The sequence below is a fragment of the Pogoniulus pusillus genome, chromosome Z (assembly GCF_015220805.1).
Source record: "Pogoniulus pusillus isolate bPogPus1 chromosome Z, bPogPus1.pri, whole genome shotgun sequence".
NCBI lineage: Eukaryota > Metazoa > Chordata > Aves > Piciformes > Lybiidae > Pogoniulus > Pogoniulus pusillus.
Genome location: NC_087309.1, coordinates 71,756,255 through 71,776,794, shown reverse-complemented (window position 1 = coordinate 71,776,794; position 20,540 = coordinate 71,756,255).

Genomic DNA, 20,540 nt, shown 5'->3' with positions numbered 1-20,540 from the left:
TAACCTTGCTGCCACTAACCTTGCTCCCTAACCTCTTGGCTGCACGTCTATTCTTTCTGAGAACTGGGGTAAGGTTGAGAGGGGCCGGGGAAGGTGTTGGGGTGGTTTGAGAGCCCCTCCTGGGGACTCAGGTTTCTGTGAGGGGAGTTGTGCTTTTGTATTGTTTATCCTTTGAATATTTCTGTATATAACTCTATATATTGTAAATAGCTGCTTGTATATTTGCTGCTGTAAAATAAATAGCTTGATTTATATTCCCATAGGACGTCTCAGTTAGCTGGGGCAAATTCAAAAATGTGGGGGGGCGGGTTAAGAGCCCAAACCATCACACCAACAAATTATTTTCACGAATGACAGAAACCCTGTCACCTTCTACCTTTTGTAAGACCTCTGAATGAGCTGGGCCAGCTCGGTTGGTGGAACCTCTACTATTCACTACCCAAGTGGCTTGGGCTAGATGTTTCTCCCAGTTCCTTAAGGTTCCTCCCCCCATTGCCTTTAAAGTTGTTTTCAACAAGCCATTGTAACGTTCAATTTTGCCTGAGGTGGGTGCATAGTAGGGGATGTGATAGATCCACTCAATGCCGTGCTCTTTGGCCCAAGATTTTATGAGATTGTTTTTAAAATGGGTACCATTATCTGATTCAATTCTCTCTGGAGTGCCATGTCGCCACAGGATTTGTCTTTCCAAGCCCAAAATGGTGTTATGAGCAGTGGCACTGGAAACTGGATAGGTTTCCAGCCATCCGGTGCTTGCTTCCACCATGGTCAGCATATATTGCTTTCCAGTCCGGGAAGGAGGTTGAGTGATGTAATCAAACTGCCACGCTTCACTGTATTTGTACTTTGCCCATTGCTCACCATACCACAAGGGCTTCAGATGCTTGGCTTGTTTAATAGTAGCACAAATATCACAGTCATGTATAACTTGTGTTATAGTGTCCATGGAGATGTTGATTGCTCTGTCCCGTGCCCATTGGTAGGTAGCATCTCTGCCTTGATGTCCTGAGGAATCATGGGCCCACCGGGCTAAGAACAGTTCACCTCAGTGTTCCCAATCTAAATCCAAATCACAATTTACATTGGTCTGAAACACCTTGGCAGCCAAATCTGCCTGATGGTTGTGCTGATGTTCCTCAGTAGCTTTACTTTTGGGCATGTGAGCGTCTATGTGTCGTACTCTTACAAGGATTTTCTCTAGATGGGTAGCAATGTCCTGCCATAAGTCAGCAGCCCAAATTGGCTTTCCTTTCCATTGCCAATTATTTCTTTTCCAGTCCTTTAGCCAACCCCATAAGGCATTAGCCACCATCCACGAATCAGTATAGAGGTAAAGCATGGGCCAGTTCTCACGTTCAACCACGTCAAGGGCAAGTTGGATAGCTTTTACCTCTGCAAACTGTCTCGACTCACCTTCTCCAGCTTTTGTTTCAGCCACTGCCCGTATAGGGCTCCAAACTGCAGGTCTCCATTTTCTCTTGTTTCCAACAAGGCAACAGGAACCATCAGTAAAAAGAGCATAGTTTCTTTCTTCTTCAGACAAATCACTGTAAGGAGGAGCTTCTTCAGCCCGACTCATTCACTCCTCTGGAGGATTTATACAGTTTGTACCTTCTGGCCAGTTGGTGATCATCTCCACTATGCCAGGTCATTCAAGACTCCCCATGCGTGCTCGCTGTGTTATGAGAGCCATCCACTTAGACCAGGTAACATCGGTTGCATGATGTGGCGATGACCCCTTTCCCTTAAATATCCAGTTCAAAACTGGTATTCTGGGAGCCAAAAGAAGCTGAGAGTCTGTTCCTATTACTTCTGAAGCAGCTTTCACACCTTCATAAGCAGCAAAGATCTCTTTCTCTGTTGGTGTATAGTTTACTTCTGACCTTCTATATCCTCTACTCCAGAAACCAAGTGGTCGGCCACGTGTTTCTCCTCAGGGTCCTCCGTTGTATAATCTCCATAGATTAGCTCTCTTATGGCCGTCTCTCGCAAGCACTGAACCCCCTGTTCAATTGTATTCCAGCGTAAGGGTCTCCAGGGTAAATCATCCCTGTTAGGGTACCGCAGTACCACAGCTGTCAATACGTGTGACCAGAGGTTAGAGTTACCACCGAGATGTCCTAAGTGCTTATCTATGCCATTGTCTCTTCAGAAAACTCCCAACTGCCTTACTGTCGGAGGGTTTATTTTTATGGTGTCCATGCCTCCATGCCAGCATCTGTTCAGCCAACTCATCAGCAGTTCTCGCTCTTTCCAGGCATAGTCTTGCCTAATATGCCTTATCTCCTTCCTTGGCAATGGGGCTCTCTCCTCATCATCACTATTGTCACTGTCATCCCTCTCCTGAATATGTTTTTCCTTTGCTTTAGCATTTCCACTCCTTGTGCCCACAAGGGTACTGGCCTTCACACCAGCCAATGTACCTTCTCCTGGATCCTCTTCCTTTTGTTCACCCTGCTCTGGTTTATCCCCATTGTCATCTGAGCTATCTCGACCCCCAAGGCTAGCTGCCATTTTTCTCCTCGTTTTAACCGGGGCAAGGGAGACCTTATCTAAGGTAAACTCTGTCTTACTCTGGGAGGTGCCTTTCACTGAATCATCTGAGTTTTGTTTGTCTGCCTGGCTCTGTTCCTCATGTGGTAGTGGGGCTGAGGCTGAGGCAGAAGGACCCTTCCCCACAGCAGAAACAGCAGCCGGCTCAGCAGAGACAAGCGGGGCTAAGGCAGGAGCAGTGGCATTAGCAGGCTCAATGGCATTAGTGGGTTCACCCTCCGAGGACCTCGCCGCCTCCCCCGGGACCGCTTCCGGTCCCCTGGTTGCAGGCAAAAGAGTCTTTGCCTCAGCAGCCTCTCTGCTGGCAGAGGCTGTGGTGTCAGTGACCCTCCTACAGATCAAAACGTTCGAGACGCATTTTCCACAAACCAGTTCCTCAACTTTATCTGTCCGAGGATCTTTGCCATAGCCCACATTGTCTGCAGCCAGATCCAGTGCTGCCACAGCAGCCCTTTGTGACTGCACTTCTGCAGGGGTTCCATCACCTCTACCTTTACTTTTCTCCGTTCTATTAGGTATGAACGGGAACCAGATTGTTTCCTGCCTCCATGCTTCAGGGTCAGTGGGGTATGGGCCATGTCCAACCATTTTTCCTCCTCTCAAAGGCTCCAAGGCAGGACGTTTTGCTGCTCTGTGAGCAGTCTGTCTGCCCGGTGCCATGGCCCTCCCTCCCCCACTTCGGTTTCATACTGTTTCTTTAACCCTTAGTTCCCTACTATTGCCTCCAGAGAAGGTAAAAACCTCACTTACAGCCTGTTTGTTCCTGCATTTCTCTCGTCTCCACACTATAACCAGACCTACAATAGCAGCCAAAAACATCAAGTTCACACATATTAGGCATGCTACTGGGTAGCTCATCTCTTCCAAATAACTCCTAGTCTCTGACACCAATGTCACATACGGCACACCCTCAACGACATTCCTAAACCCTAAAATATTCCTAACAACATCTCCAACCTTCGTTAGCACAGTTTTTACCGAGTCCCAGACCATCTTAGCAAAGAATGAACACACCTGGTAGTGCACCATAGCTGTAAAACACTGCTGAACTGACAGAGTTAGAATTGAGGCAATAATAGGCCAGAATATATCAAACAACTTCATTTTTCCCTGGTGTTCTTATTCTGATTGTCAATCAACAGGGGGAAAGAAAAAACAACAAGCCAAGATCGTGCCCCACGTTAAGGTGCGCCAAGGAATCCCATCCCGGGTTTGGGCTGATCCCTCCCCCAGGAAGAAAATTCACAACACAAACCCCCCTCCTTTTTTGAAAGTCAGGGAAAGATAAAAATTGTATTATCTTATAGTATAACAATGCAAAGATAGATAACAACTAGAGAAGGAAGGAAGGGAAAAAAACAATACAATAACCTTAAGGGAGATGGGGGAGGGGTCAAGTGGCAGCGAAGCAGCAGAAGCAGCAGTAGCCAAAACAGCAGCCGGGGAAGATAGGCGAAGCTGAAGCAGCTGAAGCCAGTGGGAGAAGGGGGAGAACAAACTGTGCTTCTAGACATTAAGTTCTTGATGCTCCAATGAAATTATATTAATTTATCTATTGTTGCCATTTATGTGGTCTATCCCTGGAATGTTCATCTCTCCCCTATGTCTGAGCTAGAGGATCAGCTCAAATGGCCACAGCTTGCAGGGAAGATTTTGGGGAAATTCTTATGTATCCTGTATCTGTATTAGGTGTTAAGGATTCATATATGCCATATCTTTTCCTACACATATTCAAATACAACCTTTCTGTATTTTATTCTCCAATTCTGTGAGAGTGTTATTATTTTACTGCTCTTTTTCCTTAGGAAAAAAAAAAAAAAAAAGTAGAATAATCTGTGTCATGCTCTTACACAAAAACCTATAATAGGACGTGAAGGTTGGAGGCAACTGGTGGAGCTCAGGGCCGTAAAAGGAAGTATCAGAGTGGTAAGTATGATTGCAACCCCTCAGGAGAGCCCACCTTGATCTTTTCAGAGACCTGCTTTGAAGAATCTGATGTGTAAGGGTCTAGTGGAAATGCTGAACTCCCTGTTCTGCCAACATAAAAGTGAATTGAAAAGTAACACAGGAAACTCAGGGTTGAGATAAAAAGATAAGATAGGAGTTTAATATAACGTGAGTTATAATCACAATACATAATTACCTTAGTTAATTGATCTAATAATACAAAGCATGATTACCTTAGCTTAGCCTATTTTCAGAAGAAGCACAGTAAAATACAGGGTGGGGGGGAAACGGCATAAACCAGAAAGCCAAAATCAGCAGCTACATGACTCTCACATATCTTGTTGCCATCCCTGCAGAAAAGAAAGCCAACACCCAAGAGCCCTGAAACCCAGACCAGCAACTGGGACAGAAAGTCTCCTGTGCTGCAATCTGAACTTCAAGATCCATAATACTTTGCTCCTGATAACACTTTCATTTTTTGAAGCTGGCATGAATGAAGCACTCTATGAATCAGGTTCAACTCAATCCATTCAATCCATGACACCATGTGCTAGTTTGAGACTAATTGAAGTATTTTAATGGGAAAAATTAGATTATAGGCTGTGAAAAGAAAACAATGGTGATGTCTACTTCACTCAGAGGCTTACTGAGACGTACAAAAACAAGAATATGAAACATAGCTAAGATAGACATCATGTGTACATCTCTATTGGAGCCCATGCTTTCTCCCTGGGCTGCTTCTGTGTAACTAATCCTTCTGCTTCTAGTCCCCCTTGCTGATCCACAGAACTCACCTTGCATGTAAGGCAAACTCTGGGATAAGGTAGAGTGGTGGGAAGAGGTGGAAGGTGGTTGGGAGCCCCTCCTGGGGACTCTGATTTCGGGGAAGGGTGTTGTGTTTACGTATTACTTTTAATTTGTATATTTCTGTAGATAGCTGTATACATATTGTAAATATCTGCTTGTACATTGTGCTAAGCTATGAATATAAATCTTCATTCCTTAACCTCCAGCTGCTGTGTCTAGTCTGGGTGATTTCATAGGAGTGGAGGGGTGGGTAACTCCTAAACTATCACACACCATGCCTTAAGGCTCTAGAAAAGAGTGTGCTTGAAGAGCAATGGTTAATATTCAAACACCACCTTCTCCAATTTCAAGATTAGTACATCCCCATGAGTAAGAAATCAAACAGGGGAGGCAGGACACCTGCATGGATGAAAAAGTAGCATCTGAAAACAAATCACATAAAAAAAGGAAATGCAAAAGTGGGAGGTGCAAAGTGGAAGAAGAGACTGGGAGGAATATAGCAACACTGCCAGAGTGTGCAGAGATGCAACAAAGGCAACTAAGGCCTTCTTGTATGTAAATACAGCAAAGTAAGTAAAAAATATGAAGAAGACTTCCTCAAGTATGTTATCAGGAAAAGAAACACCAGACAAAATGTGAGTCTGCTGCTGGATGAGATGGATGACCTGGTGACAGAGGATGCAGGTAAGGCAGAGTTACTGAATGCTTTTTTTGATTCAGTCTTTATTGCTAAGGTTGGCCCTTGTCCTTGGAAGTAAGAGAAAATATCTAGAGGGAGATAGGTAGACTACTCCTTAGTCAAAGAGGACTGGATTGCAGATAACCTAGACAAATTAGACATCCACAAATTCATGGGCCATGATGAGATGCACCCACACATGCTAAAGATCTAACTAAGGTTATTGCTAATCCACTCTCCATCATTTTTGAGCAGTCACGCAGAAGATAAGGGGAGGTGCCAGTAGACTGGAGGAAAGACAGTTTCTCAGTAATCTTCAAAAAGGGCAAGAAGGAGGACCCAGTGTGCTACTTTGAAGGGAGCTAGATTGTTTTGGTGAGAAGGACTAGATTACAGGCTGTGAAAGGAAAACAGTGGTGATGTCTACTTTCCTCATTGGCTTGTTGTGATGTATAAAAGCAAGAATCAAAACACAGATAAGGTGTCCTGGAGTCCTGTACCCCTAAATTCCTCTCCTGCCCGGACTTTGGGGGGAAAGGGGAAAAGCCGACTGGTTTCCCCCTCCCCCACCTCGCCTGCCCTGCAGCTGTGAAGGGGCGGGGACTGCCCCGTGAAGGAGGGGGTGACTGCCCCGTGAGTTCCCGTGCTGGAGCCAGGCTGGGATTGGCCGTGCGCTTTCGCGGCTAAGGTGTGGTAACTCTGCCCTTTGTCTAGCGAAGGTTATAAATATTGGGGGTCTTCCCACCTTTGGGGTTCCCACTTTGGATTTTGCCCGTGCCTGGACGTATGTGTCTGCCTGAGCTCCCACACTCTCCTCGGCTGGACTGCAGAGACCTTCAGGAATTCACTTTCCTACTGACACCTTTGTGTGCCTAATGACCCTTAACGACCCTTAACGACACCTGCAGCTGCTGGAGGAGGAACACAGACCTCACGAGCCAGTCTGAGTGAGTTATTTGGCTTAGCTTAATTTAGTAAGAAACCGCTATTAATTAATAGCCGATGCCTTTTCCAACTTCTGACTTCCAATATAGTCAGATTATTGATGGTATCCTGGTAGATTAATTCTCATGCAACTGAATCTGCTTATTAAACTGAATTAATCTTTGTATATATAGTTGTGGGGGCAGGTTTTTGGGAAAATAAAAAATAACTATTTTTGATAAATTCCCGACTCGGCCACGTATTCCTGCTCTCCGCAACATAAGGGAGTCTCAACTTCTGCTGCTGGGGAGCTCTGAGCTGCATACCTTTCTCTAACTGCACCCTCCGTTTCTTTGATTAATCCACTTTGCTTCCTAACCCCCTGGCCAAGCCTCCATTCTTCCTTGGGACTGGGGTAAGGTTGAGAGGGGCAGGGGGAAGGTGAAGATGAAGGGGCGGTTGAGTTAATGGTTGACATGCTGAAAGTCCGCTCTGCAGAGAAGTTCACCATGATCCAGCAATGTGCCCACATGACCAAGAAGGCAAATGGTTTTCTGGAGTGCAGTAAGCAGATTGTGGCCAGTACGTATAAAGATGTTTTCCCCTTTACTCTGCTCTGATGAAGCCCTATCTGGAATATTATATCCAGATTGGGGCTCCCCAGTTAAAGAAGGATATGGAACTACTGGAGAGAATCCATCAGAGGCCCCTAAGAATGATTAGGGGATCAGATTATACCTTTTGAGAGGAAAGACTGAGAGGCATGTGTCTATTTGGCCTAAAAAAGAGAAAGATGAAAAGAGATCATATAAGAGCATATATATACATATATATATATATATATATATATATATATATATATATATATATATATATATATGTAAAGACCTGCGGTCATGGGGCTAGGACTCTTTTCAGTGTTGACCAGTGGTAGAACAACAGACAATGGGTAAAAACTATAACACAAGATTGTCATGGAGAGTAGCAAAAGACTCTCTAAGCTTTTTGCTATATTGTGTAGTTTCTAGTGCCTCACATTCAAGCCAGAAGCATCGAAAACCCAAAACAATCTTTCAGTCCCATGGGAAGATTTCTCCCCAGGGTAGGTGAAAAGGTAAACACTGGCCATGTTTTCCCTTCCACTTGACCTCACTTTCCAGACAACAGGGTATTGTTTTGGTTAAGTAGAAACGACTATCTCGGGCCTGCCCAGCACCTGCAGGTGGGCTGGCCTGAGGAGTGGTCTTTATATTGTTTGAGTAATATTATCCAATTATATAAATTGCTTACTGGTCTTTACCAATGTATGTGAACAACGTAAAAGTGGTCTGAATTGTGGGCTAGTCCTATTTTGGAGCATTATAAAAATGGTGGACAGGCCAGGATCGAGGCCCTTGTGCTCTTGCCTTTTGCCTTTTGCTTTGGCCCTTGCGCCCTTGCCCTAGCCTTCTGGGTCTGCGTCTTGTCCTTCTGGGTTTTTCCAGCCTTTCTGGTTTTTTTTTCCCGGACTTAACAACAACAAACTGCTCGCCGATCTAGCCTCGCCTCGGGCGGACGCCGAGTCGCAGAGGCTAAAGCCTGCATGCCTGGACCCTCATCGGGAGAAAGAGACTCCTACCAAGCTACGGACTGTGAGTAGCTGACGAACTATTAACTCAAACCACAGAAACTCAAAAGAACTCTCTTTAAACATCATAGACTCTTTAATTTGCCATTTTCGGAAATGTTACTTTGATCTCAATCAAAAAGAATTCACAGTGGTGGTGTAGTTTCGGGAAGAGGGAATCCGCATTCTTTGCAATAAATCACTGATAAAATAGTCAACGCCTCGCGTATTTTCCCCATAACTCTGCCGCGAAACTGCGTTCCACGACAAAGATGTTTCACTTGAACTTAAGGAGAAATTTCTTTACTTTTAGGGTGATGGAACTTTGGAACAGGCTGCCCAGAGAGGTTGTGGAATATTCTCTGAACACTTGAAAAACCTACCTGGATGCATTCCTGTGCAACCTCATCTAAGTGTACCTGCTTTACCAAGGGATGATCTTCAGCAGTCCCTTTCAATCCCTACCATTCTACATTTCTATGATTCTGAGTTACCACAGTTCCCTCTAAACGTCCTTCTTTCTAAGCTGGAGAGATATGAATGTGATGAATGGACTGTCCAGTGGATAAGAAATTGGTTGGATGATTGCATGCAAAGGGTTGATGTCCAGATGGAGCGGGGTGACAAGTGGTGTTTCTCAGGGGTCTGTATTGGGACCAAAATATTAATCAATTATATAGAGAGCAGGACAGAGTACATGCTCAACAATGCTAAGTGGTGCAGTTGCTAAGACTGGAGCACAGAATACTATCCAGAGGGACCTGGACAGGCTGGAGAGGTGGTCTGAGGAGAATCACATGTAGCTCTATAATGCAAAGCACAAGGGACTGCACCTAGGTTGTGTAGCCCTCTACATTAATACAGGCTGAGGGGCTGAGAAATTGAGAGCAGCTCTGCAGAAAAAGACTAACGGGCTGCCTGTGGACAAGAAACTTCACATGAGTCAAAAATGCTCACTTGTAGCCCAGAAGGCAAATCACACCCTGGGCTGGATCAGAAGTATGGCCAGTAGATTGAGAGGGATGATTCTGCAACTCTGATCTGGTAAGGACTCAGCCAGAGTGCTGTGTTCACAACTGGGACTCACAAAATAAAAGACACATGTAGTTCCTGGATTTGGTCTAGAGGAAGGCCATCAAGATCATAGAATCATAGAATCAGTCAGGGTTGGAAGGGTCTACAAGGATCATCAAGTTCCACCCCTCCTGCCATGGGCACGAACATCCTACCCTAGATCAAGCTGGCCAAAGCCTCATCCAGCCTGGCCTTAAACACCTCCAGGGATGGGGACTCAACCACCTCCCTGGGCAACCCAGTCCACGCTCTCACCACTCTCATGCTGAAGAACTTCCTCCTCATGTCTAGTCTGAACCTACCCATCTCCAGCTTTGCTCCATTCCTCCTATTCCTGTCACTATCTGATATCCTAAAAAGTCCCGCACCAGCTTTTTTATAGGTCCCCTTCAGATCCTGGAATGCCACAATAAGGTCAACTGGGAGCCTACTCTTCTCCAGACTGAACAGCTCGAACTCTTTCAGTCTGTCCTCATAGGAGAGCTGCTCCCTGATCATCCTTGTGACCCTTCTTTGGACATGCTCCATCATCTCCACATCCCTGTTGTAATGGGGGCTCCAGAACTGGATGCAGTACTGCAGGTGGGGTCTCAGCAGAGTGGAGTAAAGGGGGAGAATCACTTCCCTGGCCCCACTGGCCTCACTTCTCCTGATGCAGCCCAAGATGTGGTTGGCCTTTCAGACTGCAGTGTACACTGATGGCTCATGTTGAGACTCTTGTCCATCAGCACCCCCAAGTCCCTCTCCTCAGGGCTGCTCTCTAGCCACTTACTGCCCAGCCTGGATTTGAGCTTGGCATTGCCTCAACCCAGATGCAGGACCTTGCACTTGGTCTTGTTGAACCTGTTGAGGTTGTCTTGTGCCCACCTCTCCAGCTTGTCCAGCTCCCATTGGATGGCATCCTTTCCCTCCAGCATGTCTTCTGCACTACACAGCTTGCTGTTGTCAGCAAACTTACTGAGGGTGCACTCAAAGATGATCAGAGGATTGAAAAACTTGTCCTACAAAACAGGCTGGAAGAATCACAACTCTTCAGCCTGGAGAAGGCTCCAGGTACACCTTACAGCTACATTTCAATATTTGAAGGAATGCTAGTTTGAGCCTAGCTGGGATATTTTAGAGAGAGGAATTAGATTATCAGCTGTGAAGAGGAAACAATGGTGATGTCTACTTTGCTCATGGACCTGCTGAGATGTATAAAAACAAGAACACAAACACAGATAACACAGTTGCTCTCTGGCTCTGGCTGCCTATCTTCTCTCTTTAACCTTCTGTCTCTGTAACTAATCTGTCTGCTTCCTAACCCCCCTAACCCCCATTCTCCAAACTCCCCTTGAACATAAGGCAAAGCCTGAGATAAGGGTGGATGGGAGGTGGAAGGGTAACTGAGATCCTCTCCTGGGAACTCTGGTTTCTGGGAGGAGTGTTGTGTTTCTGTATTACCTTTTCAACTTGTTTATTTCTGTATATATCTGTATATACTGTAAATAGTTGCTTGTGTATTGTGCTGAGATGTAAATATAGCTTCATTCTTTAATTTCCAGCTGCTGAGTCTAGTCTGGGTGATTTTGTTAAGTGGGAGGGGGGGATGGAGGAGGGGTGGGTAACACCTAAACCATCACAGAGGGGCATCTACAGAAAGGCTGGGAAAACACTGTTTGGAAGGGCTTGCAGTGATAGGACAAGGGACAATGGTTCTAAACCATAGCAGGGTAGATTTAGGCTAGACGTAAGAAAGAAGTTCTTTACAATGGAATGGTAAAATACTGGAATGGGCTGCCCAGGGTTGAGGCTCTGTCCCTCAAGGCATTCAAGACCAAACTTGATGTGGCCCTGGCAGACTGATTTAGTTACAGATGTCCAAACTCACTGAAAGGGGGCTGGACAGGATGATCTTTGAAGGTCCCTTTTAACCCAATGCAGCCCTATGAATCTGTGAATCTGTGACTTGCGGGCAAACATTTCTAGTCACATTCTCATATAAAAGTCAATGTGACAAAGCAGATTTCTTCACATATCCTTGGAAAAGAGAACTGTATCTTAGCTCACATTTGGAAAGAGAAGTAACCACAACCTGCTGTAGCTCCTGTGCTTTGGCTGATGACTTTATGTCATCTGTTCATAAAATTCAATCCCTAGATTACGACTAAGAGTTTAATTGCCCCTTTGAACATTAAAAAGTCATACATATGTGTGAATACATATATATATATATATATATATATATATATACACACACATGTATATACTCCAGGTATCTGCCCAGTAATAACTGAGAGAAAGAAAGGTGGATGGCTTTTCAATAGAACCAGGAAACAGATGTGGTCCATGACAATATGTTCTTTTTATAATCCTCAATTTCATTTAAGTTATCAAAGCAATGTTCAAAATAATGAAATTATGACATTTTACAGCAATTGATGATTACTTCCAGATCTGTCATTACTAAATGCAATTATTATATTGGAAGATGCAAAATTTTGTAGAATTTGCATGATGTTTCTGTTAGGGATACATGATCTTGCAGATCTTACAATACAAAGGACAATGCATGATTTTACTACTTACAGAGCTATCATTCCTGTCTAATTTTAAAGTTTTCTGTGTATTACAGAATAATGTTACCAGGAGGAGATGTAAATTACCTTACAGTGAAGTAATGCAAGTAATTTTGTGACAGAACTTTTCTGTAGAATTTGCCTGTGATATTGGGAAAGAACAGTAGCCTTCAGTGCTGTTAGCCTGTTAAAAAATGTTTAACATGCTTGCAATCATATGATACTCAAAGCAGTTTCTTTTTACAGATACTTTGAAATTTTGCTATTACTTTCTCAGCTTTATTCTGGTTTTGTTTGGGAGTCTAACTTCAGACAGAGATTATGGTGATTTCAGAGAGGTATTATGCTAACACAAACCCATCTAAATAAAAAATCTTTCAATCAAAATGATGAAGAGAGGAAAATTATCAAGCTGCACATAAGTCTCTTGGACAAGATGATGTAGATCAGATTCTTCCATTTGAGCCCATTACTCTTGATTTTTGCAAAGACAAGAACAGAGAATCAAACCATATTGCTTAGAGGAATCTTCTCTAAGGAAAGGTGCAGAATTTTTCCCTTGAATGAAAAAGTCAGCCTTTGTTTGTCATTTTCCTGAAATCTTAAGTCTCAGTGTGTTCACTAATGTTATCAACAGATCAGTCAACACAACTTCCTCACTTTCCATCAAACTGTTCAAGACATCAATAAATGATAAAGAAAATTCTGTACACCTACCATTCATTCTGCCACATAGTCTATCACAAACACAGGACATCACAAGATGCCCCAGTTTTATATCACTGAATTAAATTGCAGATACAAGGTAGGATCTCTCTCCTGTTTTCATGTACAGGTGGTAAAGAATTTGCTGATATTCACTTCCTTAATTTTTGGCACTGCAATCTTCCTTACATGATGAATGTTTTTGGAGTTTATCATAGCCTGTGAGAGGACTGACACTAAAACATTTGACAAAAAGCAGGACTTGTGAAAGTGTATGTAGGTCACTGCCACATTTATGAGAAAACTATGCTACAGTACCTGGAACCTCTCACAGAATCCTGAAGACTATCCTATCAAATATTTGCTATGTTCCATGTTATGAATGGGCTTAATATTTTGTTGAGAAATTAAAACAAACAAACAAATAAAAAACCACAAAACCCCACCCACAAACAAAACCACAAACAAACAAAAAACCCAAACAAAGAAAAACCCAAGCAGAACAACTTGCCTCAAGATCTCAATTGTAATTCCCATGGCTTCTTCTCTTTAAAGTGAATTTAATGCACATAAGAAGTACTGGAGTGACATGGAAGAAATACTTTGCAGAGAATATTTTTATTTCTATTCAAAAATTTTGTCACACAGTGTTTTAATTGGCAAGAAATTGCCAAATGAGGAAATGATTAATTCTTTCAAATGCTAACCAGAATTATATTTACCAAAAAATCTAGAGAATGAGGGAGGGGAAAAAATGAGAGAGAGAGATTCACAATGCTATTGTCATTTTACTTTCAATTTATCAGTGATTGTGTCATGAAATGAAGTAATATTAATGGTAATAATGTGTTGTTATGACTCTGTGTGTCATTTACATTGTGTGATGTTTCAAATTCTTCAACTCAAGTGTTTAGAACAGAAAGTGTTGTCTTTGTTCATGTATTGGCAAGTACCTGCTGGCCTAGTTTTGTGTAAAATGTGTCTTTTGACACATCTTCAGAGAAAGTTATTTATTCATTTACTAGAAATGGTGCCCTCAAACCTATGTAATTATGGATATATAGCTCACATTGAGACCTATTCATGAACATACTATCTAAGTTCATGTTTACCAAAAGGCCTACAGATAAGCCAATGCTATACACATTAATATATTCTGCATGGTGTGTATTCATAAAATAGAATTTCTGATGGCAGGAAGAACATCATACTTAATTTTAATGAGTTACAAATGACTGCGTAAGTCAGGTGGCAGAGCAAAGCAAAGTCACTAATGGATTCCGCACAGACTGGATGAAAACAAAATTCCATTATAGTGACCACCATCATATATTTTATTTATACCATATCAGAGACTTATGTCTACAGAGTAGCTAAATTTTTTGTTACCTTTTGCTGAAGAAATTAATACCATTGAAGAAAGAAAAAGATATATTGCAAGTTTTATTTCCCAACGGCAGGGTCTAAATATGTTTTTCATATAAGTAAACACACACATACACACACATCAATAATGTGCTGTTTTTCCTAGTCCATTTCTGAGAGCTATTGGAATGAGTTTATCTATCCCATGGATGTGATGGAATTTTTGCTCCTTAGGTTTATACATCTGGGGTTTTATATCTTTTCATTCTCTGAAAATGATTCTGGATTTACAGTGGTGCAAGAATAACTTCCTGAAAAACAACATATGCAATCTTATTGTGATGAAACAAAACTAGGACTTCATTCCTGATTTAGCAGCAGAGGCACAGTTACCATCTTTTTAACTTAAAAACCAGCAAAATGCAATGTCAGTAGTTGAGCTAAGTCTGACACAAGTGCATCACATGGAAACAAGCTGGAAATAAATGACAATGAATGCAGCAGCAAAAAAAAATCTATTGTGGGGCACTCCAAATCCCTTCATCCTCTCCCTCCCCCCACTATCTCCAGAGGTTTGAAGACACAAAAAACTGCTTCTTTTCCCCTCCTTGTGGGCTTGAAGGAGGAACAGCAAAAGGTGTTTTTCCACATGTGTACTGACTTGTGGGAAAGTCCTCACTGGAATCAGCTGGTGATTGGCTGGATTCTTCACACCCAGTATATATGGCAAGTGGACACATTGTCTAGGAAAAAATACAGAATTCCTGCCTTTATGGAGTTCACATTTTGCAGTGTTCCTCTTTTGTAATGTTCCTATTTGTGGACTGTTCCCATTTTGGACAGCTCCCATATTTGCACTGTCCCCTCTTTTGGATGGTCCCCCACTTCTGCACCATTCTGTGCAAGTCTTCAAGCTCAGCAAGTCCTTAGGTCCACTTGAGAGAGTTGCCAGCATCACCTGGACCCAGCTTCTCTCAGACCTCACCATGTCCTAATTTCCTGGTCACTACTCCAATCTGGGGAACATGTTAGCAGTTTGGTTTTCCCCTGTACTGCTGAGGCAGTGGTACTCCATGAATCTTTGCCTTGTGTAAGTTGTGACACTATACTTTCGCTGTATGGATTTGCAACATGGATATAACTTGCAGTTTCAGAGGCTGTCGACAGAGAAATTCACCAGAGATCATTGCCAATTTCCTACCTCACCTGTATGAGTAAAGTCTGCTGTTCCATTAAATTCTCTGTTCACCCTGATTTGTAAGCAGGGTAAAGCTGTGTTGTAGCTTAGCTTTTTCCATGTTCTGAGTTTCCTAAATCACTAAACTCACCCATAAGCATCCTTGTGAAGATTTCCTAACTGTGCTAGTTTGAAGCTAGTTAGAATGTTTTTGGTAAGAAGAATTAGATCATAGGCTGTGAAAGGGAAACAACAGTGATGTCTATGTCACTCATAGGCTTGCTGAGATGTATAAGAAGAAGCGTATAAACATAGATAAGATATTTGTCTTCGGGCACTGCCTGAGCTCCGGGCTGCATTTTTCTCTGTAACCTCACCCTCCGTCTCTCTGATCAATCCACTTGCACAAGGCAACAGGGCAAGGTAGGGGAGTGGGAGAAGGTAGAAGGGTGGTTGGGAGCTCCTCCTGGGGACTCAGGTTTCTGGGAGGGCTGTTGTGTTTGTGTATTACCTTTTAGCTTGTATATTTCTGTATATAACTGTATATCTGCTTGTATATTGTACTAAACTGTAAATATAAAACTTCATTCAATTTCCAGAGCCTGCTGAGTCTAGTCTGGGTGATTTCCACACCAACTGATAAAATAGCTCAGTAAATAAATCTTAACTAGTTCTGTATGTAGTTTGGGGGCGGGGTTTTTGGGAAAATAAAAATAATTCTGTCTTTATAATTCCTGCCTTGGATAATTAATCCCAAACCAAATCAAACCCAAACAAAACAAAACAAACAGATGCACAAACCAAAAAATTATGAGAAAATAATTCTCTATTTGCAAATACTTACCTAGAAGTATTTGCAAGTTTAAGGAAGCCAACCCATGGCTTCTAGGGAAAAAAAAAAAAAAAGGTGTGATCATTATAGGTGACTTCCTTCTAAAGGGAATGGAATGAGCAATTATAGACCTAATATTCTTCTGCTGGAAGTGTACTGCCTTCCTGGGGCCTAAGTTAAGAATGTGGCAAGAAAGCTTCCCACCCAGGTGTGGCTCATAGATTATTATCTATTACTGACCTTCCAGATAGGCACTGATGAATTGCAAAAAAAAAAGCTGTTGGCTATCAAGAGAGACTTCACGCCCCTGGGTCAACTGCTCAAAGGAGTGGGAACACAGGTAGTGTTCTCTTCTATCCCCAGTAGTAGCAGAGACCAACCCAGACAGACCGAGGAGGACTCACCAGGTAAATTCTTAGCTTTGAGCCTGGTGTCACCAACAGGATTTTTTTTTTTTTTTGGTTGTAAGTTGACTTACATAATGCCATATCCACTGGTGGCAGATGGGATACACCTCTCTGTGAGAGTCTAAATCCTCTCTCTGTCTCGTTCATCAACAAAGATAAAGATTACATCCTCTCTCCCTAGTCAACAAAGATAAAGATTGTCTTTGTTAACTTCAGGGACTCAGACTCGGTGCTTGGCCTAAAGCTCAGAGATGCAAATCAACAGACAAGGACTTCAAAACTCTTGGACCTCAGCCTGGCTGGAATGCCCAGGGTGCCTACATCTTATCTCAGCTACCCACAAAGGAAAAGATTTATGTGTATTCAGGGTATGGACAGGTAGAGCCAGGGAGGGAGTGGAGGCCCTCTCCCCGGAGGTGCCAGACCCCTGCATGAGAATGCACAGGAATATTTCCTGGGGAGCTGCAGGCGGACACTGAGCAGAAAACTGTATAAAAGACAGGAGGAATGCCTGCCAAAGGGTGGCACTCCCACCGCACCACCAGTGGCATCTCTGCCAGACCACCAGTGGCACTTCTACCAGACCACCAGTGGCACTTCTACCAGACCACCAAGGGCAGACCTCCACCAGACCACCAGGGCTGCACATCACCCAAAGAGCCCCTGACCAACTCCACAGAAGATCATCCCTGGGCCACACACTTGTCTCACTCTCACTCCCCTCCATCTGCGACTAAGGGTAATATGATCACAGCTCTTTTCCTTCTCTGCTCCTTCTTCTCTTCTCTTCTCTGTCATTCTCTTTATCTCTCTCTCTCTCCCTCTCCTCCCCTCTCTCCCTCGGTTTTGTCCAACCTTATCCTTTAATAAATAATTTTGTGGTGATATATGGTCTCGTTTGCACCTTAATTTGTCAACACAGAAATCCATACTAACAGATCTTGCTCATCTGGACAGAGATATTGTTAATCTCTGTTCTCTGGACCTTCACACTCTCTCAAAAGGGGTGAAAGATTTTATGACAGGTGTTGGCCAGGCCCATTGACAGGGCTTTAAGCTATATTGGAAGGGTGGAAATGGAATGACCAGGATTACTGGAGACAAGGCTGGAATACTTGTGGGACAGTGTGAAAACTCCATTGCTATCTCAGCAGACTTTGTGGTAAGGAAGATGCAAGAGCTGCTGGCAAACCAGAACTCAGGTGGTGTGCAGGCATGATCAAGCAGGAGGTAGACCTGCAACCAGCAAAAACATTGCCCCAGCTGAAAAGTGTCTCTGCCAGTGCATGGACCATGGGTAATAAGTAAGAGTAGCTTGAAGCTACCATCCAGAAAGAAAACTATGATACTATTTCTTTAATGGAAACATGGTGGGATGAATGTCATAGATGGAGTGCTGTGTCAGATGAGTATAGGCTCTTCAGAATGCACGGACTCAGGAGGAGAGATGGTGGGGTGGCTCTGTATGCAAGAAAATGCCTTGACTGTCTCAAGCATGATGATCATAGAATCATAGAAACAACCAGATTGGAAGAGACCTCCAAGATCATCCAGTCCAGCCTGATGATGATGGTGATGATAGGATTAAATGCCAGTGGAAAAGAATTAGGGAAAGGCTGAGGCAGACATCATGATGGGGGTCTCCTATAAACTACCCACCTAGGATGAGAAGGTTGACAAAGTGTTCTATAGGTGTCTGGGGAAGAGTTGAGATTCACTAGCCCTTATTTTAATGTGTGCTAGTTTGAAGCAAGCTAGAATGTTTTGGTGAGAAGAACTAGATAATGGGCTGTGAAAAGGAAAACAATTGTGATGTCAACTTCTCTCATAGTCCCACTGAGAAGTCTGGGAAGAAGAAGAAAAACAATTAGATAGCATTCTCCATTTTGTCTCTCACTCTGCCTTTGTCTTCAGACCTAGCCACATCTCCTTAACCTCACTGCCACTAACCTTCCTTCTTATCCTCATGTCTGCACCTTTATTCCTTTCTCAAGATTTGGGGTAAGGTTGAGAGGGCAGGGGGAGGTGTTGGGGTGGTTTGACAGCCCCTCCTGGGGACTCAGGTTTCTGGGAGGGGAGCTGTGCTTCTGTATTACTTATCCTTTGTATATTTCTGTATGTAACTGTATATACTGTGAATATCTGCTTGTATATTCTGCTAGCTGTAAATAAATAGCTTCATTTATATTCCCAGAGCTGGCTTGAGCGTGTCCAGAGAAGGGCGACGAGGCTGGTGAGAGGCCTCGAGCACAAGCCCTACGAGGAGAGGCTTAGGGAGCTGGGGTTGTTTAGCCTGGAGAAGAGGAGGCTCAGGGGTGACCTTATTGCTGTCTACAACTACCTGAAGGGTGGTTGTGGCCAGGGGGAGGTTGCTCTCTTCTCTCAGGTGGCCAGCTCCAGAACAAGAGAACACAGCCTCAGGCTGCGCCAGGGGAAATTTTGGCTCGAGGTGAGGAGAAAGTTCTTCACTGAGAGAGTCATTGGGCACTGGAATGGGCTGCCTGGGGAGGTGGTGGAGTCGTCGTCCCTGGGGCAGTTCAAGGCAAGGTTGGACGTGGCACTTGGTGCCATGGTCTAGCCTTGGGCACTGTGGTAAAGTGTTGGACTTGATGATCTGTGAGGTCTCTTCCAACCCTGATGATACTGTGACATTGTAGTCAGTTGGGGGTTGGTGTCTTCTCCCAGACAACCAGCAATAGAACAAGGGGACACCATCTCAAGTTGTGCCGAGAGAAGTATAGGCTGGATGTTAGGAGGAAGTTCTTCACAGAGAGAGTGATTTGCCATTGGACTGGGCTGCCCAGGGAGGTGGTGGAGTCACCATCCCTGGAGGTGTTCCAGAAAAGACTGGCTGAGGCACTTAGTGCCATGGTCTAGGTGACTAGATAGGGCTGGGGGGATAGGTTGGACTGGCTGATCTTGCAGGTCTCTTCCAACCTGGTTGATTCTATGATTCTGTGATATAAGGAAATACTTTCTCAATGAAATGTTTGTCAAACATTGGAGTGGTCTGCCCAGGAAAGTGCTGGGTGCTAGGTTGGACTGGATGATCTTGGAGGTCTCTTCCAACATGGTTGATTCTATGATTCTATGATTCTATGATTCCTGGAGTAGTTTGTGCATCATGTGGATCTTACACTTAGGTCTAGGTTGAAGGTTGGACTAGATGATCTTCAAAGTCTTCAAAGTCTCTTCTAACCAGATGTATTCTGTGATTCTATTATTTTGAATAGCAGTATCCACTAAGTTACACATAGAGATATAGGAAAAAAATTAAACTATATCTCTATAAAGTTCTACTCTCCATGCTCTTTTGCTGCTGTCTTTCAAATTGACTGTTCTACTACCCACGCCATCAACAAAGCAAAACAGAAGTTCCTTTTCCATTTCTAAAAACAACGTGCCTGTGGGAGAATTTCTCTCAAAGCGGGGCATGAGCTGTAAACATGAGAACTTGTGATGGGAAAAAGTCCTTAAGCTGGAAGGCACTGTGAGCAACCCACGCACACCTGCTGGGGGCTGGAATCTGCCGGCCCCTGGGGCAGACACAGCTCCAGGGGGCTGACCCTGCCAGTCCCCTGGGGTGGAACCACAGCTTGTTTTGATAAGGGTAACCTATCTGCACCCTGCACGTGGCTTTGGGCCAGTTTGTATTGTCCACTTGTACCAGCCCCAGGCTGGCTGGGTGCACCTCCTCTGAGCACTATATAAGACACTGCATTACCCTAATAAAATTGTACTGATGCACAGAAGCTATAGAGTCGACTTGTCAGTGCCCCGATCCACGTCTTGCCAGCCTCCGGACCCCGACACGTGCCTATGATCTTCTTTTGACAACCTGAATTTTCTTCATTTAAAGAATGCTTAATTTCCTTTAGAAGCTACTAAACATTCCAAGAAGTGCCA